The sequence below is a fragment of the Melospiza melodia genome, chromosome W (genome assembly GCF_035770615.1).
Source record: "Melospiza melodia melodia isolate bMelMel2 chromosome W, bMelMel2.pri, whole genome shotgun sequence".
NCBI lineage: Eukaryota > Metazoa > Chordata > Aves > Passeriformes > Passerellidae > Melospiza > Melospiza melodia.
The window spans coordinates 51082308-51098923 of NC_086225.1; positions in this window are offsets into that span (position 1 = coordinate 51082308).

The following is a 16616-nucleotide window of genomic DNA, read 5'->3' on the forward strand; positions in this document are numbered from 1 at the left end:
TTTCTGGAGACGGACCAATATCCACGGCAATTGCCAAAAGGGTATTGGATCATTTGCGGAGACAGAGGTTGGCAAGGCATTCCAGCCCACCTTGAAGGTGGCCCTTGTAGCATTGGTATGCTTACCATAATTGCCCCCACTGCCAAAGCAGTGATGAAAAAGAAACAAAGGAAAACAAGAGCTGTTCCTCATTATGATGAGAACTGTCAGAGTGATTTTATGCCTTGGAATGCCGCCAGAAGGCTTTCAGCAGGTATATTTCTACCCCAATTGGCTTCAGCTGTGGCATTGAGACAATTAGATCGAGTTGGATGTTGGCTGAGCAAACAAGCTAATGCCACATCCTCCGCAATCAGTGATATGTTGACCGATGTTGATAGTATTAGACATGCTACTCTTCAAAACAGAGCAGCCATTGATTTTCTTTTACTGGCACAAGGACATGGTTGTGAGGAATTTGAAGGATTGTGTTGTATGAATTTGTCTGATCGTTCTGAATCCATTCACAAAAGCATTCAAAAATTAAAGGATCTGACAGCCCAAATTAAAGAAGATGGAGGTTCCTGGTTGGATGATTTGTTTCAAAATTGGAGTTTTGCACCTTGGCCAAGGCAACTTTGCAAGATAGGTCTTTACATATTAGGTGTTCTAATATTGATATTGATAGTGGCACCTTGTATACTCTGTTGTGTTCGGCGAATGATGAACAAAACAGTCCGAGAAGTTTTTGTCATTCAAGCAGGAGAACTAGGAAGTAGAAGCACAGAGAGTGTACGAAATCTCACGAAAGCAGTAGATGAGGGTATTGACATGAACGAAGGTTTTGAATTAAGGCCTTGGAATCGACCAGAGTTTTTTGAACGATGCCTTGTGACTGTTGCCAAACGCGATTCATATCTCTCTTTCAGGGATTGGGTCTTCCCAGCATTAAGTTGCTGTGCCGTAATATAGCAATGCTTCAGTTTAGTGAAAATAGGTCTTCAGCAGATAATAAGCAGAAATTTTGCAATAGAGCTATGAAACGCAAATAGCAAGCGACAAGAAAATGAAAGCTTCTGGGTCAAACAGAGAGGGGGAAATGTTGGAATCCATAAGGTTAGAGGATTTTTAAGAAATGGTTACAAAGAAGTATGTAGGCCTTAGACTGGAGTTTTGTTAGCATTGCAGAAAAGTTTCCCATGCAAGCAGAAAAAGTTTTCCATGCAAGCAGAAAAGTTTCCCAAGCAGTAGACGTGACAAATAACAATAGGCTTCTGTAGAATTGGCTTTAGGACGGCAACAAGGTTATTAAATGTATATCTTTAGAAGGTTAGCATGAATAGAACTCTGTTCTTTGTCTCTTATCAACTAGTCTTTGTTTTAGCTACGATTACCTATGTTTTATAAGATTGGATAGAATGCTTGTCAAGATGTGTTTTCTGTGTCTGATTGGCTGAATTCTAGTCTGAGATGATTTTATGTATTGCTGTATGAGCCCTGTTGAAGGAGACATTTTTTGGTGTGGATCAGTGAGCTGTCATGTCTCCATTTTGTATTTTGAGACTGATGTGCTGGAAATAAAAGCAAATATTTCTTCACTGGTCTGGTTACCATGTTATCCATATTTGGATATTTTACCGCGACCTAGTGGGTTCCTTTTTTAAGGCGTGGGTTCCTGACACTATTGGACTTATACCTGTCCCGTCCCCCGCATATTGGTGCCTCGTGTGAGGACGTAGAATAGAAGAAAAACAAAGAAAAATCGTGGAAGTACCAGCTGCGGAGACCCAAGTGTTAACAAGGAGCACACTGTATCATCTCTCCCGCCGAAGCCAAGAAAATTGTAAGTAACTTATCTCGGGAGAGCGCTTGGGTGACGTTGGGAGGCAAAATAGCGAAAAGGAAAATTATTAAAAGAACACAAAAATGGGAACGAATTTATCAAAAGTTGAATGGGATGTTTTTCATCAATTAGAGACAATGTTACAAGAAAAAGGTCACTCTGAAATTTCAAAAACTGAGCTTAAAAACTTACTTATCTGGGTTAAAGCGAATACGCAAGATTTAAATCTGCAGTCTGCTTTTACTTTTCATTTTTGGGATCAGATAAACTGGAGAATCTATAAACTAGTCTCTCTCAAAAAAGATGAAAGCTTAAGAGAACTTATGCCGGTTTGTAGAGCGCTGTTGGAGCACTGTTTTAAACAAACTGATAATAATAAGATCAACTTGGACTCAGAAAACAAAGCTTCTGGTTCTGTCTCATTAAATTCCAGTAAACCGGAGACTGTGTGAGTATCGGAGAATGTTACAAGTGTTGTTGCAAATGCTGAAAGTATTGCTTTGAACTCTGTTGAACAAAATCTTTCTTCTCTCTCTCTGGGAAAAAATGAGACTCTTTTGGACTTTTCTTCGCGTTGTTCTGTTAATGTAAAAATATGTGACTCTTGTAAGGGGGATGGAACAAAGTGTGTAAAAGATGGAAATGAAAAAGTGACTGTACTTCCTAAAATTGTTTGTGCAGGGACACTGAAACCTGAATTGGATTCTGTTGGGCCTGGGGTGGAGGCTGAGGTGGCTGCTTCCACTCGGGAAATTGTGGTTCCGGGGAACTCTTTTTCACTTAAGCAAAAACAGGGTTGTTCTGGTGTTTGTCAATCTATAGATACAGAGAAAGAAAAATTGGCTTTAAGGGTGGAGTCCTTTGAAAGGAAGAGATGGAAGAAACTCGCGACTGTGTTGTTGCTGAAATTCAAAAAGCTGGACTTGAAATCTCTGCAACGAAAATTCAACAAGTTTCACCTTAGAAGTACCTGGGATGGAAGATGATGGAAGACGATGGAAGACGACAATAATTCCACAGAAAATTCAGATCCGAACCAGAGTCAACAACCTACAAGAGTTACAACAACTTCTAGGAGAAATCAACTGGGTCAGACCGATGCTGGGAATCACCAATGATGAACTGAGTCCGCTCTTCCATTTGCTGAGAGGAAGTTGCGACATCACTTCGCCAAGAACTTTAACCCCTGAAGCTCGTGCTGCTCTCGACAAAGTCACAGAAGCTCTTCAAAAAAGACAAGCTCATCGCTGCGTTCCTGAAAATCCTTTCTTTCTTGCAATCTTAGGAGAGAAGATGCAGCTTTGTGGTCTCATTTTCCAGTGGGATGCCACAGAACAAGATCCTTTGTTAATAATGGAATGGGTTTTTCCTCCCTACAGGTTTTCAAAGACCATTTGCTCAGTTTTAGAAATGATTGCATATATTATAATTAAGGCTAGAACCAGATTGTTAACTTTGGCAGGTCAAGAATGTTCAGTTATCTATTTGCCATTGAAAAATGATTATTTCAATTGGGCAATGCAAAATTGTGATGATTTACAATATGCATTCTTAGGTTTTCCAGGTGTTTGTTCCATACACTATCCAGCTCACAAACTACTGCAAGCAAAATTGAGTTTCAGAGAAAAACCTAAATTAAGTGAAGAACCTTTACATGCTGTGACTCTCTTCACTGATGGCTCTGGTAAAAGCCACAAGTCCGTTGTGACTTGGTTTAATCAAAAGACTGATGTTTGGGAATCTGATATTCAAACAGTAGAGGGATCCCCTCAAATTGTTGAGCTTGCTGCAGTAGTTTGAGCTTTTCAGCTGTTTCCTCAGCCTTTTAATTTGGTCACAGATTCTGCTTATGTTGCTAATGTAGTCAGGAGAATAGAAGGTTCCATTTTAAAGGATGTTAGTAATGAAACTTACATCGTTGGCTTTCATGTCTTTTTATAACTTTGCAATATAGAACTAATCCATATTTTGTTTCTCACATTAGGGCGCATTCTTCACTTCCTGGATTTTTAGTGGAAGGAAATGCAAGAGCGGACAAGCTGACAATGGTCATTTCTAACACATTGCCAAATATTTTTGAACAAGCAAAATTGAGTCATGCCTTTTTCCACCAAAATGCACAAGCACTCATGCGAATGTTCCAAATCACTAAAAGTCAAGCTAAAGCTATCATTCATACTTGCCCTGACTGTCAATTGGTACAACCTCCTGTTTCTACAGGAGCAATCAACCCCCGAGGCTTACAAAGCCTACAGTTGTGGCAAACAGGTGTTACTAAATAGCCTTCTTTTGGTAAATTTAAAAATATTCATGTTTCCATAGACACGTTCTCTGGTGCAGTTTTTGCTTCCCTTCACACAGGTGAAACTGGCAGCCATGCCTGTCATCATTTCCTGCAAGCTTTTGCTTCATTAGATAGACCCTAAGAAGTAAAAACTGACAATGGTCCCGCATACATATCTCAAAAATTGGCCACATTTTTAAATGAATGGGGTGTTCGACACATTTTTGGTATTCCCCACTCTCCCACAAGCCAAGCAATCATTGAAAGAACACATCAAACCTTAAAACGCATATTAGATCAACAGAGAGGGGGAACGGAAATCACCCCACAGATGAGACTGAGTAAGGCTTTGTATGGTTTTAATTTTCTAAATAGTTCAAGTACAGAACCAGATCCACCAATCTTTAGACACTTTTCAAATAGCACACAGGCAAAACTGAAAGAACATCCTCCTCTTCTAATTAGAAACCCTGACTCTGGACAGATGGAAGGCCCGTTTCAATTAATAACGTGGGGCAAAGGGTATGCTTCTATTTCCACAGGTGCTGGAAGAATTAAGTGGGTTCCTGCCAAAAACGTCAAACCGTATCGCACTTCAGAACCTGTTGTCGAGCCTAGAACTGAGGAAGCGAGTACACAGACGTGGACCGAATGGAAGGATCCCGGGTCTCGCCTGACGCCTCTTGTGCCTGACGTTCTTTGTGCATCGGTGGAACCCATGAACTCTGATTTTGTGCCAATGTTATTTATGAGTATACGAATTGAATGCTGAATGTTTGTCTAACGAAGCAAATTTTTGGCTGAAAATTTAGGTTATTGTTTTTGTTTAGAAAGAATTCTGCCAAAACTTAGTTCTTGAAAGAGATGGGGCAGAATCAAATGGTATACTTGTTTTGCTTGATTTTAATTGTTTTTTGTCGTGCAGATTTGCCTGTGGATCAACCGAAAACGAGTGTTTGGGTGACCTTAGCCAAGGCTGCCGGATCGGATACTATATGTCTGTCTAATTCGGAACCAGAAAAGCCTTTCTCAACCTGTTTGGTTGGTGTGCCAGTGAAAGAGTTTCCTTTGGTCAGAAAAGAATCCAATGGTAAACCAGGTGGAATTGACAATGGAAACAGTCCTTCCTTCAATTGGAACATTTGTTCGAAAAAACTTCTCAGGGCAGCAAATGTTTCAAACAGTTGGGATGTGTTTCTGGAGACGGACCAATATCCACGGCAATTGCCAAAAGGGTATTGGATCATTTGCGGAGACAGAGGTTGGCAAGGCATTCCAGCCCACCTTGAAGGTGGCCCTTGTAGCATTGGTATGCTTACCATAATTGCCCCCACTGCCAAAGCAGTGATGAAAAAGAAACAAAGGAAAACAAGAGCTGTCCCTCATTATGATGAGAACTGTCAGAGTGATTTTATGCCTTGGAATGCCGCCAGAAGGCTTTCAGCAGGTATATTTCTACCCCAATTGGCTTCAGCTGTGGCATCGAGACAATTAGATCGAGTTGGATGTTGGCTGAGCAAACAAGCTAATGCCACATCCTCCGCAATCAGTGATATGTTGATCGATGTTGATAGTATTAGACATGCTACTCTTCAAAACAGAGCAGCCATAGATTTTCTCTTACTGGCACAAGGACATGGTTGTGAGGAATTTGAAGGATTGTGTTGTATGAATTTGTCTGATCGTTCTGAATCCATTCACAAAAGCATTCAAAAATTAAAGGATCTGACAGCCCAAATTAAAGAAGATGGAGGTTCCTGGTTGGATGATTTGTTTCAAAATTGGAGTTTTGCACCTTGGCTAAGGCAACTTTGCAAGATAGGTCTTTACATATTAGGTGTTCTAATACTGATATTGATAGTGGCACCTTGTATACTCTGTTGTGTTCGGCGAATGATGAACAAAACAGTCCGAGAAGTTTTTGTCATTCAAGCAGGAGAACTAGGAAGTAGAAGCACAGAGAGTGTACGAAATCTCACGAAAGCAGTAGATGAGGGTATTGACATGAACGAAGGTTTTGAATTAAGGCCTTGGAATCGACCAGAGTTTTTTGAACGATGCCTTGTGACTGTTGCCAAACGTGATTCATATCTCTCTTTCAGGGATTGGGTCTTCACAGCATTAAGTTGCTGTGCCGTAATATAGCAATGCTTCAGTTTAGTGAAAATAGGTCTTCAGCAGATAATAAGCAGAAATTTTGCAATAGAGCTATGAAACGCAAATAGCAAGCGACAAGAAAATGAAAGCTTCTGGGTCAAACAGAGAGGGGGAAATGTTGGAATCCATAAGGTTAGAGGATTTTTAAGAAATGGTTACAAAGAAGTATGTAGGCCTTAGACTGGAGTTTTGTTAGCATTGCAGAAAAGTTTCCCATGCAAGCAGAAAAAGTTTTCCATGCAAGCAGAAAAGTTTCCCAAGCAGTAGACGTGACAAATAACAATAGGCTTCTGTAGAACTGGCTTTAGGATGGCAACAAGGTTATTTAATGTATATCTTTAGAAGGTTAGCATGAATAGAACTCTGTTCTTTGTCTCTTATCAACTAGTCTTTGTTTTAGCTACGATTACCTATGTTTTATAAGATTGGATAGAATGCTTGTCAAGATGTGTTTTCTGTGTCTGATTGGCTGAATTCTAGTCTGAGATGATTTTATGTATTGCTGTATGAGCCCTGTTGAAGGAGACATTTTTTGGTGTGGATCAGTGAGCTGTCATGTCTCCATTTTGTATTTTGAGACTGATGTGCTGGAAATAAAAGCAAAAATCTCTTCACTGGTCTGGTTACCATGTTATCCATATTTGGATATTTTGCCGCGGCCTAGTGGGTTCCTTTTTTAAGGCGTGGGTTCCTGACACTATTGGACTTATACCTGTCCCGTCCCCCGCATATTGGTGCCTCGTGTGAGGACATAGAATAGAAGAAAAACAAAGAAAAATCGTGGAAGTACCAGCTGCGGAGACCCAAGTGTTAACAAGGAGCACACTGTATCATCTCTCCCGCCGAAGCCAAGAAAATTGTAAGTAACTTATCTTGGGAGAGCGCTTGGGTGACGTTGGGAGGCAAAATAGCGAAAAAGAAAATTATTAAAAGAACACAAAAATGGGAACGAATTTATCAAAAGTTGAATGGGATGTTTTTCATCAATTAGAGACAATGTTACAAGAAAAAGGTCACTCTGAAATTTCAAAAACTGAGCTTAAAAACTTACTTATCTGGGTTAAAGCGAATACGCAAGATTTAAATCTGCAGTCTGCTTTTACTTTTCATTTTTGGGATCAGATAAACTGGAGAATCTATAATCTAGTCTCTCTCAAAAAAGATGAAAGCTTAAGAGAACTTATGCCGGTTTGTAGAGCGCTGTTGGAGCACTGTTTTAAACAAACTGATAATAATAAGATCAACTTGGACTCAGAAAACAAAGCTTCTGGTTCTGTCTCATTAAATTCCAGTAAACCGGAGACTGTGTGAGTATCGGAGAATGTTACAAGTGTTGTTGCAAATGCTGAAAGTATTGCTTTGAACTCTGTTGAACAAAATCTTTCTTCTCTCTCTCTGGGAAAAAATGAGACTCTTTTGGACTTTTCTTCGCGTTGTTCTGTTAATGTAAAAATATGTGACTCTTGTAAGGGGGATGGAACAAAGTGTGTAAAAGATGGAAATGAAAAAGTGACTGTACTTCCTAAAATTGTTTGTGCAGGGACACTGAAACCTGAATTGGATTCTGTTGGGCCTGGGGTGGAGGCTGAGGTGGCTGCTTCCACTCGGGAAATTGTGGTTCCGGGGAACTCTTTTTCACTTAAGCAAAAACATGGTTGTTCTGGTGTTTGTCAATCTATAGATACAGAGAAAGAAAAATTGGCTTTAAGGGTGGAGTCCTTTGAAAGGAAGAGATGGAAGAAACTCGCGACTGTGTTGTTGCTGAAATTCAAAAAGCTGGACTTGAAATCTCTGCAACGAAAATTCAACAAGTTTCACCTTAGAAGTACCTGGGATGGAAGATGATGGAAGACGATGGAAGACGACAACAATAGCACAGAAAATTCAGATCCGAACCAGAGTCAACAACCTACAAGAGTTACAACAACTTCTAGGAGAAATCAACTGGGTCAGACCGATGCTGGGAATCACCAATGATGAACTGAGTCCGCTCTTCCATTTGCTGAGAGGAAGTTGCGACATCACTTCGCCAAGAACTTTAACCCCTGAAGCTCGTGCTGCTCTCGACAAAGTCACAGAAGCTCTTCAAAAAAGACAAGCTCATCGCTGCGTTCCTGAAAATCCTTTCTTTCTTGCAATCTTAGGAGAGAAGATGCAGCTTTGTGGTCTCATTTTCCAGTGGGATGCCACAGAACAAGATCCTTTGTTAATAATGGAATGGGTTTTTCCTCCCTACAGGTTTTCAAAGACCATTTGCTCAGTTTTAGAAATGATTGCATACATTATAATTAAGGCTAGAACCAGATTGTTAACTTTGGCAGGTCAAGAATGTTCAGTTATCTATTTGCCATTGAAAAATGATTATTTCAATTGGGCAATGCAAAATTCTGATGATTTACAATATGCATTCTTAGGTTTTCCAGGTGTTTGTTCCATACACTATCCAGCTCACAAACTACTGCAAGCAAAATTGAGTTTCAGAGAAAAACCTAAATTAAGTGAAGAACCTTTACATGCTGTGACTCTCTTCACTGATGGCTCTGGTAAAAGCCACAAGTCCGTTGTGACTTGGTTTAATCAAAAGACTGATGTTTGGGAATCTGATATTCAAACAGTAGAGGGATCCCCTCAAATTGTTGAGCTTGCTGCAGTAGTTTGAGCTTTTCAGCTGTTTCCTCAGCCTTTTAATTTGGTCACAGATTCTGCTTATGTTGCTAATGTAGTCAGGAGAATAGAAGGTTCCATTTTAAAGGATGTTAGTAATGAAACTTACATCGTTGGCTTTCATGTCTTTTTATAACTTTGCAATATAGAACTAATCCATATTTTGTTTCTCACATTAGGGCGCATTCTTCACTTCCTGGATTTTTAGTGGAAGGAAATGCAAGAGCGGACAAGCTGACAATGGTCATTTCTAACACATTGCCAAATATTTTTGAACAAGCAAAATTGAGTCATGCCTTTTTCCACCAAAATGCACAAGCACTCATGCGAATGTTCCAAATCACTAAAAGTCAAGCTAAAGCTATCATTCATACTTGCCCTGACTGTCAATTGGTACAACCTCCTGTTTCTACAGGAGCAATCAACCCCCGAGGCTTACAAAGCCTACAGTTGTGGCAAACAGGTGTTACTAAATAGCCTTCTTTTGGTAAATTTAAAAATATTCATGTTTCCATAGACACGTTCTCTGGTGCAGTTTTTGCTTCCCTTCACACAGGTGAAACTGGCAGCCATGCCTGTCATCATTTCCTGCAAGCTTTTGCTTCATTAGATAGACCCTAAGAAGTAAAAACTGACAATGGTCCCGCATACATATCTCAAAAATTGGCCACATTTTTAAATGAATGGGGTGTTCGACACATTTTTGGTATTCCCCACTCTCCCACAAGCCAAGCAATCATTGAAAGAACACATCAAACCTTAAAACGCATATTAGATCAACAGAGAGGGGGAACGGAAATCACCCCACAGATGAGACTGAGTAAGGCTTTGTATGGTTTTAATTTTCTAAATAGTTCAAGTACAGAACCAGATCCACCAATCTTTAGACACTTTTCAAATAGCACACAGGCAAAACTGAAAGAACATCCTCCTCTTCTAATTAGAAACCCTGACTCTGGACAGATGGAAGGCCCGTTTCAATTAATAACGTGGGGCAAAGGGTATGCTTCTATTTCCACAGGTGCTGGAAGAATTAAGTGGGTTCCTGCCAAAAACGTCAAACCGTATCGCACTTCAGAACCTGTTGTCGAGCCTAGAACTGAGGAAGCGAGTACACAGACGTGGACCGAATGGAAGGATCCCGGGTCTCGCCTGACGCCTCTTGTGCCTGACGTTCTTTGTGCATCGGTGGAACCCATGAACTCTGATTTTGTGCCAATGTTATTTATGAGTATACGAATTGAATGCTGAATGTTTGTCTAACGAAGCAAATTTTTGGCTGAAAATTTAGGTTATTGTTTTTGTTTAGAAAGAATTCTGCCAAAACTTAGTTCTTGAAAGAGATGGGGCAGAATCAAATGGTATACTTGTTTTGCTTGATTTTAATTGTTTTTTGTCGTGCAGATTTGCCTGTGGATCAACCGAAAACGAGTGTTTGGGTGACCTTAGCCAAGGCTGCCGGATCGGATACTATATGTCTGTCTAATTCGGAACCAGAAAAGCCTTTCTCAACCTGTTTGGTTGGTGTGCCAGTGAAAGAGTTTCCTTTGGTCAGAAAAGAATCCAATGGTAAACCAGGTGGAATTGACAATGGAAACAGTCCTTCCTTCAATTGGAACATTTGTTCGAAAAAACTTCTCAGGGCAGCAAATGTTTCAAACAGTTGGGATGTGTTTCTGGAGACGGACCAATATCCACGGCAATTGCCAAAAGGGTATTGGATCATTTGCGGAGACAGAGGTTGGCAAGGCATTCCAGCCCACCTTGAAGGTGGCCCTTGTAGCATTGGTATGCTTACCATAATTGCCCCCACTGCCAAAGCAGTGATGAAAAAGAAACAAAGGAAAACAAGAGCTGTTCCTCATTATGATGAGAACTGTCAGAGTGATTTTATGCCTTGGAATGCCGCCAGAAGGCTTTCAGCAGGTATATTTCTACCCCAATTGGCTTCAGCTGTGGCATTGAGACAATTAGATCGAGTTGGATGTTGGCTGAGCAAACAAGCTAATGCCACATCCTCCGCAATCAGTGATATGTTGACCGATGTTGATAGTATTAGACATGCTACTCTTCAAAACAGAGCAGCCATTGATTTTCTTTTTCTGGCACAAGGACATGGTTGTGAGGAATTTGAAGGATTGTGTTGTATGAATTTGTCTGATCGTTCTGAATCCATTCACAAAAGCATTCAAAAATTAAAGGATCTGACAGCCCAAATTAAAGAAGATGGAGGTTCCTGGTTGGATGATTTGTTTCAAAATTGGAGTTTTGCACCTTGGCCAAGGCAACTTTGCAAGATAGGTCTTTACATATTAGGTGTTCTAATACTGATATTGATAGTGGCACCTTGTATACTCTGTTGTGTTCGGCGAATGATGAACAAAACAGCCCGAGAAGTTTTTGTCATTCAAGCAGGAGAACTAGGAAGTAGAAGCACAGAGAGTGTATGAAATCTCATGAAAGCAGTAGATGAGGGTATTGACATGAACGAAGGTTTTGAATTAAGGCCTTGGAATCGACCAGAGTTTTTTGAACGATGCCTTGTGACTGTTGCCAAACGTGATTCATATCTCTCTTTCAGGGATTGGGTCTTCACAGCATTAAGTTGCTGTGCCGTAATATAGCAATGCTTCAGTTTAGTGAAAATAGGTCTTCAGCAGATAATAAGCAGAAATTTTGCAATAGAGCTATGAAACGCAAATAGCAAGCGACAAGAAAATGAAAGCTTCTGGGTCAAACAGAGAGGGGGAAATGTTGGAATCCATAAGGTTAGAGTATTTTTAAGAAATGGTTACAAAGAAGTATGTAGGCCTTAGACAGGAGTTTTGTTAGCATTGCAGAAAAGTTTCCCATGCAAGCAGAAAAAGTTTTCCATGCAAGCAGAAAAGTTTCCCAAGCAGTAGACGTGACAAATAACAATAGGCTTCTGTAGAATTGGCTTTAGGATGGCAACAAGGTTATTTAATGTATATCTTTAGAAGGTTAGCATGAATAGAACTCTGTTCTTTGTCTCTTATCAACTAGTCTTTGTTTTAGCTACGATTACCTATGTTTTATAAGATTGGATAGAATGCTTGTCAAGATGTGTTTTCTGTGTCTGATTGGCTGAATTCTAGTCTGAGATGATTTTATGTATTGCTGTATGAGCCCTGTTGAAGGAGACATTTTTTGGTGTGGATCAGTGAGCTGTCATGTCTCCATTTTGTATTTTGAGACTGATGTGCTGGAAATAAAAGCAAAAATCTCTTCACTGGTCTGGTTACCATGTTATCCATATTTGGATATTTTACCACGACCTAGTGGGTTCCTTTTATAAGGCGTGGGCTCCTGACACTATTGGACTTATACCTGTCCCGTCCCCCGCATATTGGTGCCTCGTGTGAGGACGTAGAATAGAAGAAAAACAAAGAAAAATCGTGGAAGTACCAGCTGCGGAGACCCAAGTGTTAACAAGGAGCACACTGTATCATCTCTCCCGCCGAAGCCAAGAAAATTGTAAGTAACTTATCTCGGGAGAGCGCTTGGGTGACGTTGGGAGGCAAAATAGCGAAAAAGAAAATTATTAAAAGAACACAAAAATGGGAACGAATTTATCAAAAGTTGAATGGGATGTTTTTCATCAATTAGAGACAATGTTACAAGAAAAAGGTCACTCTGAAATTTCAAAAACTGAGCTTAAAAACTTACTTATCTGGGTTAAAGTGAATACGCAAGATTTAAATCTGCAGTCTGCTTTTACTTTTCATTTTTGGGATCAGATAAACTGGAGAATCTATAAACTAGTCTCTCTCAAAAAAGATGAAAGCTTAAGAGAACTTATGCCGGTTTGTAGAGCGCTGTTGGAGCACTGTTTTAAACAAACTGATAATAATAAGATCAACTTGGACTCAGAAAACAAAGCTTCTGGTTCTGTCTCATTAAATTCCAGTAAACCGGAGACTGTGTGAGTATCGGAGAATGTTACAAGTGTTGTTGCAAATGCTGAAAGTATTGCTTTGAACGCTGTTGAACAAAATCTTTCTTCTCTCTCTCTGGGAAAAAATGAGACTCTTTTGGACTTTTCTTCGCGTTGTTCTGTTAATGTAAAAATATGTGACTCTTGTAAGGGGGATGGAACAAAGTGTGTAAAAGATGGAAATGAAAAAGTTGTTTGTGCAGGGACACTGAAACCTGAATTGGATTCTGTTGGGCCTGGGGTGGAGGCTGAGGTGGCTTCTTCCACTCGGGAAATTGTGGTTCCGGGGAACTCTTTTTCAGTTAAGCAAAAACATGGTTGTTCTGGTGTTTGTCAATCTATAGATACAGAGAAAGAAAAATTGGCTTTAAGGGTGGAGTCCTTTGAAAGGAAGAGATGGAAGAAACTCGCGACTGTGTTGTTGCTGAAATTCAAAAAGCTGGACTTGAAATCTCTGCAACGAAAATTCAACAAGTTTCACCTTAGAAGTACCTGGGATGGAAGATGATGGAAGACGATGGAAGACGACAATAATACCACAGAAAATTCAGATCCGAACCAGAGTCAACAACCTACAAGAGTTACAACAACTTCTAGGAGAAATCAACTGGGTCAGACCGATGCTGGGAATCACCAATGATGAACTGAGTCCGCTCTTCCATTTGCTGAGAGGAAGTTGCGACATCACTTCGCCAAGAACTTTAACCCCTGAAGCTCGTGCTGCTCTCGACAAAGTCACAGAAGCTCTTCAAAAAAGACAAGCTCATCGCTGCGTTCCTGAAAATCCTTTCTTTCTTGCAATCTTAGGAGAGAAGATGCAGCTTTGTGGTCTCATTTTCCAGTGGGATGCCACAGAACAAGATCCTTTGTTAATAATGGAATGGGTTTTTCCTCCCTACAGGTTTTCAAAGACCATTTGCTCAGTTTTAGAAATGATTGCATACATTATAATTAAGGCTAGAACCAGATTGTTAACTTTGGCAGGTCAAGAATTTTCAGTTATCTATTTGCCATTGAAAAATGATTATTTCAATTGGGCAATGCAAAATTCTGATGATTTACAATATGCATTCTTAGGTTTTCCAGGTGTTTGTTCCATACACTATCCAGCTCACAAACTACTGCAAGCAAAATTGAGTTTCAGAGAAAAACCTAAATTAAGTGAAGAACCTTTACATGCTGTGACTCTCTTCACTGATGGCTCTGGTAAAAGCCACAAGTCCGTTGTGACTTGGTTTAATCAAAAGACTGATGTTTGGGAATCTGATATTCAAACAGTAGAGGGATCCCCTCAAATTGTTGAGCTTGCTGCAGTAGTTTGAGCTTTTCAGCTGTTTCCTCAGCCTTTTAATTTGGTCACAGATTCTGCTTATGTTGCTAATGTAGTCAGGAGAATAGAAGGTTCCATTTTAAAGGATGTTAGTAATGAAACTTACATCGTTGGCTTTCATGTCTTTTTATAACTTTGCAATATAGAACTAATCCATATTTTGTTTCTCACATTAGGGCGCATTCTTCACTTCCTGGATTTTTAGTGGAAGGAAATGCAAGAGCGGACAAGCTGACAATGGTCATTTCTAACACATTGCCAAATATTTTTGAACAAGCAAAATTGAGTCATGCCTTTTTCCACCAAAATGCACAAGCACTCATGCGAATGTTCCAAATCACTAAAAGTCAAGCTAAAGCTATCATTCATACTTGCCCTGACTGTCAATTGGTACAACCTCCTGTTTCTACAGGAGCAATCAACCCCCGAGGCTTACAAAGCCTACAGTTGTGGCAAACAGGTGTTACTAAATAGCCTTCTTTTGGTAAATTTAAAAATATTCATGTTTCCATAGACACGTTCTCTGGTGCAGTTTTTGCTTCCCTTCACACAGGTGAAACTGGCAGCCATGCCTGTCATCATTTCCTGCAAGCTTTTGCTTCATTGGATAGACCCCAAGAAGTAAAAACTGACAATGGTCCCGCATACATATCTCAAAAATTGGCCACATTTTTAAATGAATGGGGTGTTCGACACATTTTTGGTATTCCCCACTCTCCCACAAGCCAAGCAATCATTGAAAGAACACATCAAACCTTAAAACGCATATTAGATCAACAGAGAGGGGGAACGGAAATCACCCCACAGATGAGACTGAGTAAGGCTTTGTATGGTTTTAATTTTCTAAATAGTTCAAGTACAGAACCAGATCCACCAATCTTTAGACACTTTTCAAATAGCACACAGGCAAAACTGAAAGAACATCCTCCTCTTCTAATTAGAAACCCTGACTCTGGACAGATGGAAGGCCCGTTTCAATTAATAACGTGGGGCAAAGGGTATGCTTCTATTTCCACAGGTGCTGGAAGAATTAAGTGGGTTCCTGCCAAAAACGTCAAACCGTATCGCACTTCAGAACCTGTTGTCGAGCCTAGAACTGAGGAAGCGAGTACGCAGACGTGGACCGAATGGAAGGATCCCGGGTCTCGCCTGACGCCTCTTGTGCCTGACGTTCTTTGTGCATCGGTGGAACCCATGAACTCTGATTTTGTGCCAATGTTATTTATGAGTATACGAATTGAATGCTGAATGTTTGTTTAACAAAGCTAATTTTTGGCTGAAAATTTAGGTTATTGTTTTTGTTTAGAAAGAATTCTGCCAAAACTTAGTTCTTGAAAGAGATGGGGCAGAATCAAATGGTATACTTGTTTTGCTTGATTTTAATTGTTTGTTGTCGTGCAGATTTGCCTGTGGATCAACCGAAAACGAGTGTTTGGGTGACCTTAGCCAAGGCTGCCGGATCGGATACTATATGCCTGTCTAATTCGGAACCAGAAAAGCCTTTCTCAACCTGTTTGGTTGGTGTGCCAGTGAAAGAGTTTCCTTTGGTCAGAAAAGAATCCAATGGTAAACCAGGTGGAATTGACAATGGAAACAGTCCTTCCTTCAATTGGAACATTTGTTCGAAAAAACTTCTCAGGGCAGCAAATGTTTCAAACAGTTGGGATGTGTTTCTGGAGACGGACCAATATCCACGGCAATTGCCAAAAGGGTATTGGATCATTTGCGGAGACAGAGGTTGGCAAGGCATTCCAGCCCACCTTGAAGGTGGCCCTTGTAGCATTGGTATGCTTACCATAATTGCCCCCACTGCCAAAGCAGTGATGAAAAAGAAACAAAGGAAAACAAGAGCTGTTCCTCATTATGATGAGAACTGTCAGAGTGATTTTATGCCTTGGAATGCCACCAGAAGGCTTTCAGCAGGTATATTTCTACCCCAATTGGCTTCAGCTGTGGCATTGAGACAATTAGATCGAGTTGGATGTTGGCTGAGCAAACAAGCTAATGCCACATCCTCCGCAATCAGTGATATGTTGACCGATGTTGATAGTATTAGACATGCTACTCTTCAAAACAGAGCAGCCATTGATTTTCTCTTACTGGCAGAAGGACATGGTTGTGAGGAATTTGAAGGATTGGGTTGTATGAATTTGTCTGATCGTTCTGAATCCATTCACAAAAGCATTCAAAAGTTAAAGGATCTGACAGCCCAAATTAAAGAAGATGGAGGTTCCTGGTTGGATGATTTGTTTCAAAATTGGAGTTTTGCACCTTGGCTAAGGCAACTTTGCAAGATAGGTCTTTACATATTAGGTGTTCTAATACTGATATTGATAGTGGCACCTTGTATACTCTGTTGTCTTCGGCGAATGATGAACAAAACAGCCCGAGAAGTTTTTGTCAT